Below are 6,559 nucleotides of genomic sequence, written 5' to 3'. Positions count from 1 at the left end.
ACTCTTCATACTCCTTATACTTAGCCTTCGCCACCTCTCTCTTTGCCATGTGCTACACACATTCTAAATCTCTGGTGGTTGTCTCATTTACTTAAAAACCTAATGTCTGTGTTATATATTAGGAATAACCCAGTACCAGAAGAGATGAGGAAAAAACAAAAGTTTGCATCCACATTTGTAGCAGTGTTAAAAAAACACCATTCACTAATCTAACTCATTTGCATTCACATTTTTTCTCAATATTATTAGTTCAATGTCTGGAGTTTTAACATATGAATAAATTTAATTAAAACTATTCCAGATCTAGTTCTAACCCACTATTGTCCCAAATTTCCCACTTCTTTTGATGAAAATGGCTTGGCCAGTATTGTAATAATCTTCTTTCTTTATTTTTTTGATTTTTCCACTAAAAATTTTATCTCCTCGCCTTAGGCTCCAAGGTTGTTCTCTGTCTCCTTGTTATCACTGTCTTTGGTGTTAGCAAATTTGCATGCATGACATAGTGCCTTCTTGTTTGCTGGCATCCTATATGCTTAGTAAATATTCTGTCTATTCTATTCCTATGACTTCTTTTGATATTCTTTATAATAATTCCAGTAATTCATTTCTAAAATTCATCAATTTTTCACATTGCCAAAAGATGTACCCCAATCTCCCTTACTTTTCATATACCTCCAACAAGTATAATTTATTTCTATAAACATCTTATGCAATCTGACTGGGATAAAAAAATACTTGTGGAGGCACCTCCAAGCAAAAATTCTGAATGTTGTGGCTTTTGTGGTTATCTGTGGGGTTAAACATTTCTCCTTCCAGATGCAATTTGTGAGTGTTTTTCCTAATTTATCTTGGCAGTATTGTTTATTCCTATCCTGCCTCCTCCATTTTTCATTAATTAGAGCCTTACACAGTCTACTAACCAAATACTGATCTGCTTAATCAGGTCTGGTTGACTCTCTCCTTTCATTTCCATTTCTCTGTTGAACCAGGCCTCTATTTTATGTAAGCCTGTATTTGTCATTTGCACCCTGGTTGCAGATTAAGGCTCTCACCAAGTTCAGGACAGTCACATTTTTCCCCTAGGCCTTTTATCTTTTCCCAAAAGTAACATTTCCTGCTCCTTTTCCACGAATTATATGTTATTTGTCTGCTACCTACCCTTGATTTATTTATTTATTTATAGACATTTGTTTACCGGGAAAGTCCACTGGGCCAAAGTGAGCCCATTTTCAGTGGAGGCCCAGGAAGAAAATCTCCAAGGTAACAATAAGACTTACAAAAGTTTCAAAATTCACACAAGATCAAGAAATTTACATAGAAGAAATTACAACAATATTTCCATAAAACATTGTAAAAAATAGATAAAGCTAGTAAATCATTATATTAACAGCAAAGTTAAACATACTCATAGTACAGACAATATTAACATGACACAATACTTAGGCAAAACAAAATAATTCAGTGATATATAGATATGAGCACCAAGGAATGCATATTGAGCAAAAGTTGCACAGGGTAAATAATAAGACGTGTATGGAGAGAACAACATAAGAGAAGTACTGTGTGAAATACAGGGGGAGAAGGAAGGAGGAAAGAATGGAGGAAAAGAGAAATATAGGATGGGGATGGAAATGTAAGTAGTATGGACAGCAAGAGAGAAAAGGATAGGAGAGAAGAAAGAAGAAGAAGGAAAGTGGAAGGTGAGAGAGAAAATGGGAAAAGTGGTTAGGGAGTTAAGAGAAAGCAAGAGGAGGAATTAAGGTGGTTAAAAGTTCATTAGGAATTATCAAGAAAAAAAGGCTAGAGCAGGAACTAGATAAAAGCAGATTTAGGTTTGGTTAGTAGAATTAAGTAATGGCAGAGGAAAGAATTGAACAGTTACATGTCCAGTTGGAAAGGAGATGATTGTACAGTGCAGTTTTGAAGTTAGAAGAGCTTTTTTGTATGCGGTTTGATGTAGGTAGGTTATTGCATATTGTGGCAATATTCAAAGAGTGTAATAGTTGGCCTGCAGGTAATTTAGGTTTATGAACTTGAAGAAGAATTTGGTGTTTAGAATGCTGAGGCCTAATGGGGTTAAAAGGGTGAGTAGGGAGCTAAGGGCAGGGCAGTCTTGTGGTTTATAAATGAATTTGTAGTTGTAAACTGAAGTAATAATAGCTAGTGGGGGAATGTAAGCCATTGTAATCTTTTTTTAGGGCAATACAATGATGCTCAGAGTGGAGATTGTTTGTGGCAAATTTAGCAATTTTCTTATAGGATGTTTCTAGTTTTGTTAGAGCCTTACTCAGTTAGGGTGCTTAAAAGTCATGTCAGTTTTCCCATAAGGTTCTTTAAGTTACCTGCACTCTCTCTCTTTCCCTCTTCTTTTGTAGCCTGTTTCCACAGATTCAGTCACCTGTGTAAGTCACTATTTATTGACTGGTTTAGCATTATCTTTTTTTTTTTTTTTGTATCCTGCAGCTGATACACTAACCCAAGCTGCACAGCTTCAAAGTAATTTTGTGGATGTGGTGTTGTTAGCTCACCTTTCTTAAGGGGCAAAATTAATTCTTGCCATTTTTACCCTTGATCACCCCTCCCCCGATCTATTTAGCTATGTTCTGCGACTGTCTATCTTATTATTTTTTTCCCTGAGTCTTACAGAAGCACTTGTACAGTGTATAATATTAGCAGCACTATAAACATTTTCAAAATCTGAATTCTTTGATCTTTATTGCAGTCAACAAACTTACATTTATTTAAGGAGTCAATGATTTTGCATTCTGTTTGCCTCCAATTTTTTGTAGGGGTAACCCTTGCTTATCTTGTAGTATCTCCCAAAGCTGTGAAAAGTTCTGTATTAGGTCCTTTTGGGAGAGTAATTTATACAAAGGGCCTTGGTCTTGTCACATTTGCTCTATATCCTGATATATTAGAAAATTTGTCAAGAAGATTTGAAAATCCAAACATATCTCTGTTGGGGTCCTCTTCCTTTTCTTAGTTCTTGTATGCATTCTGCTGCTTCAGAGATTACTTCTCTAACTTCCTTTTTCCTCATTTTGGGAGGTATATAGTAATTACCTAACATAATTCTATGTCCTTTCCAATATCCCATTTCCAATACTTATCTACCTTGTTTACCTTCAACTCATTAGCAAAACACCCCACTCTAAACCCTCATTTAATTATCTCTTTATATTCTGTTTTGTTTAGGTGTATTTTCTGCATCATCATTATATCCACTCTCTCTCTCTCTCTTTAAGTAAGTTAATCTTAATTTTATCTATGAAGCCATTTACATTCCAAGTCATTACTTTAAGCATCACATGATGTGTGAGATAACTGCTAAATTTCACTTTTGCATTCAAAGCTACAAACACTCTTACCTTAAACCTTAAAAAAACTAAAGAAGTTAACTATGTACATGGGATCAGTCTTTCAAAGGTTATATGATGAGCACTTAAAAGCTACATTTGCCTTCCCACCCATCACGTTTCTTTTATCTTTTAATCTATGGTACTAATGGGTGGCATAACATTTGTTTGTATATACTATTGCCCCCTCAAAAAAAACTGCTGTCCCCATATTACAAATAGTTTATTTACTTTACTATATAGGCGGACAGTAACAAGCATTCTTCATCAAGAAATTTTGGTAACAATTTTCTTGCTAATTAAAAAACAAAGTCTCGTGAGAAAACATGGCGGTATCATACATCTCAACTGTCCAGATTTTTGCAAAATGTCCAGATTTATGCCTCATATTTTTGATCTGCTCCTCATAAAAGTAGTGATTTTCTGATAAATCAGTAAAGATTGAAATGACTAAATAATGACATACATTTGAATTTCGAATTTCATATTCTCAGAAAATGCATGATAACACATATCCTGCTATTCTATCAACTTTTTAAGTTTATAAGACTGATATTTACAATCTATCCCTATTTTTGGGCCATTGTCCACCCATTATTTTAGGCTTTGTCCAGATTTCTTGTACTAAGAGGTTGAGCGGTATGGGTGGCATTTTTCCTCAACCAAATTGTGCAGCGATAAACTCTCAAGTGTTACAACTGGTTAATGAGGTGAATAACACTTAAATAGCTTATGCTTGCAACATTCATATTTAATGTGAAATAGCACACATTTAATCAGATTAATAGCTGTAACTATTGTTGCCATGCTTTTTATCCACCCCTCCTGTGTTCAGTCTCAAGAAGAACACCTTGCAGTACAATATATGGCAACTGTTAAACCAAAACAAGCAGCCAGTCTCAAAGGATCATCTTGGAACAATTCATGACCATAGTAATTCACACTGGATTTTATTCTGTGTCTGAGTTGGGATGTATTTGAATATCGTCTCCTTCTTGGATTATCTGCAAAGTCTGTCTAACTTTCCTCAAATGTTTTTTTACTCTGTATTGTATATCAAGCTTCCTCTTCCTAAACAAAAGGAAAAGTTTGAATGACCAACTCTTCTTCACTTTCTCAGTTTGTGAGCTTCCCCTACTTTCATCTCTTGCATTGCCTTCAGGGGTGACTGGTAACAGCTGGAATTATTTATAATGTTTTAATTCTTTCAGTGCTGATTCTGGGTTTATGAATGATTTTGTTCCCAGAAGGAAAAATAATTTCAGAACTGCAGGGTAGTTTTATCTTAATTTGAAGTTTTGTTGCTTACTTTCCCTGAACACTGGTAAAGGTATAGATCTTTTTCTTATTTTGTCCCCTTGGATCTGATTTTTATTGGATTGAAAATATTAATATGATTTATATAGAAATGTGACACTACCAGCCCCACACTGACTGTGATCTCTGTGTGCTGTAAAGGGGAATTGTACTTTACTGTGTGTGTTCTTGTCATCCTCCCGATGATTGAGGCACTTTGATTACTGGGCCAGTGCAATTTCATTGACCTTAACCCATTGTATAAATTAAAAAAAAAATTTTTTGCATTTAAATTTTTTTCAAATCATTGTTTATTTCTAAAATGTCTTGTCTACCTTTACCTGTAACTCCTGGGTTGTGACTGAAATGAGATAACTTTAGATCAACCCATTACCCTGCTAAACAAATGAATTAATAAATATTTAAACTTATATATATGTTGTTGATTGTAATAAAGAATTTTAGCTTTATCATCTTTGTGTGTCTCCATTTCCAGGGACTTTGCTTCATTGTGGTATAACACAACGTAGAAAGCAAGAAATATGAACATGCAGAGGAAGGCGGTCTGACAAAATTATTAAACTGGAAAAAAAACAGCTGCAATATCTGTTGCTCTACTTGACTTTTAGTTTCAAACTTAAGGAAAATATGGTGTGATCATCATATTTTTTATGCAGATTTCACTGAAACTTCAAAATAAAATGTGTTAGTATAAGTAAGTCTGTTTCAGTATCACTTTATAGTCCAATTAGAAATGTATTTAATCTGGCAGTATCAGGTATTAAAACATCTGAAGAGTTATTTACCTTGCTCAAAATGCATTTGTTTCAAAGGAGCTTATCCTTCCTTATTACAATACAGCATATTAAATCTATGTCTCAAAACAGGAAAAGTAATAAATCTAAAAACATACAAACATTGCACAAACCTTAATATCAGAATATTGGTTTAAATTTACCAAGTGCTTGTTTTTTAACTTTATGTTATCCAGACTTCATTAAAATGTCTACTCAGTCAAGGTAAATTCTAGTGATACACTAGTCACATGTCTAAACAGTCACATGATCACATCAAGAAAATACTGTGGCAAATATCAAAATAAATTGCTAAATCAAAAACAAACAAAAAAAAACAATGTACAATGCTAAAAATGTAACAATTTTAAAAGTGATTTCTTTGAAATAATTCATTGCAAAAAATCAATTTCAAAAAATTGTACCTAGCAAAACCCATTTGTTAGTAGAAATGACTGCATTAATTAAAGCTTAATACTTTAATTAAAATTTTAATTGAAATTTAATCAAAGTTTAATTAAAGATTAGCTTCCTGCGGCTGAAAAACACAGTTACTAGAAATGCTGTCATTTATATCAGGGTGTCAGGCATCATGAAAATTCACTAGTACAACTCTCAAAATTCTAGCTTGTTGTCTCAATCTCCCCTTGATCTAATGGAATAACATTTTCAGTGACCAAGAATACATTTTTTAAAGTCCTATATACCAATGAATGTTTGTAAGTGCATTATTACTGGCAAGTCATATTTTTGAAATTACTTTCAGTAAATTTAAATTTTTAAGTAGACTTCAGTTTTTAATATCCGTGTTGAAAGTTATCTATTTTTTGTTAGCATCAAAATAATCCATTAGCTGCCTAACAGTTAATCTTTTGACTATCATAGAAATTTGGAGAAATAACAGTACAGGTTGACAATTTTGTCAATTACTCTTCAGTAGTTTCTTGACCTTGTACTTCAGTGCTTAATGAGTTGTGTCAAACTCCTATAGCAACTCCATGAACAGCTGGAGCCTTACCTAGACAAGATATGAGCAAACAGAGATTGCCATGCCTTCCATATGTATCTCTGTGTTTTGTGCACTCACACAAACACAACACACACACACACACA

General features: G+C 33.7%; 1 protein-coding gene across 1 annotated transcript in view; it reads left to right on the top strand.

The window, feature by feature from the left end:
* Positions 1-6,559, top strand: part of KANK4 (KN motif and ankyrin repeat domains 4) — a 419,388-nt gene that overhangs the window by 42,770 nt on the left and 370,059 nt on the right. The gene's annotated exons all lie outside the window — the stretch shown is intronic.

This window comes from Protopterus annectens, chromosome 10.part0 (genome assembly GCF_019279795.1).
Source record: "Protopterus annectens isolate FY-2018-M chromosome 10.part0, PAN1.0, whole genome shotgun sequence".
Classification (NCBI taxonomy): Eukaryota; Metazoa; Chordata; order Ceratodontiformes; family Protopteridae; genus Protopterus; species Protopterus annectens.
The sequence above is the reverse complement of the archived record's forward strand: the minus strand, read 5'-3'. Positions and strand labels throughout refer to the sequence as shown.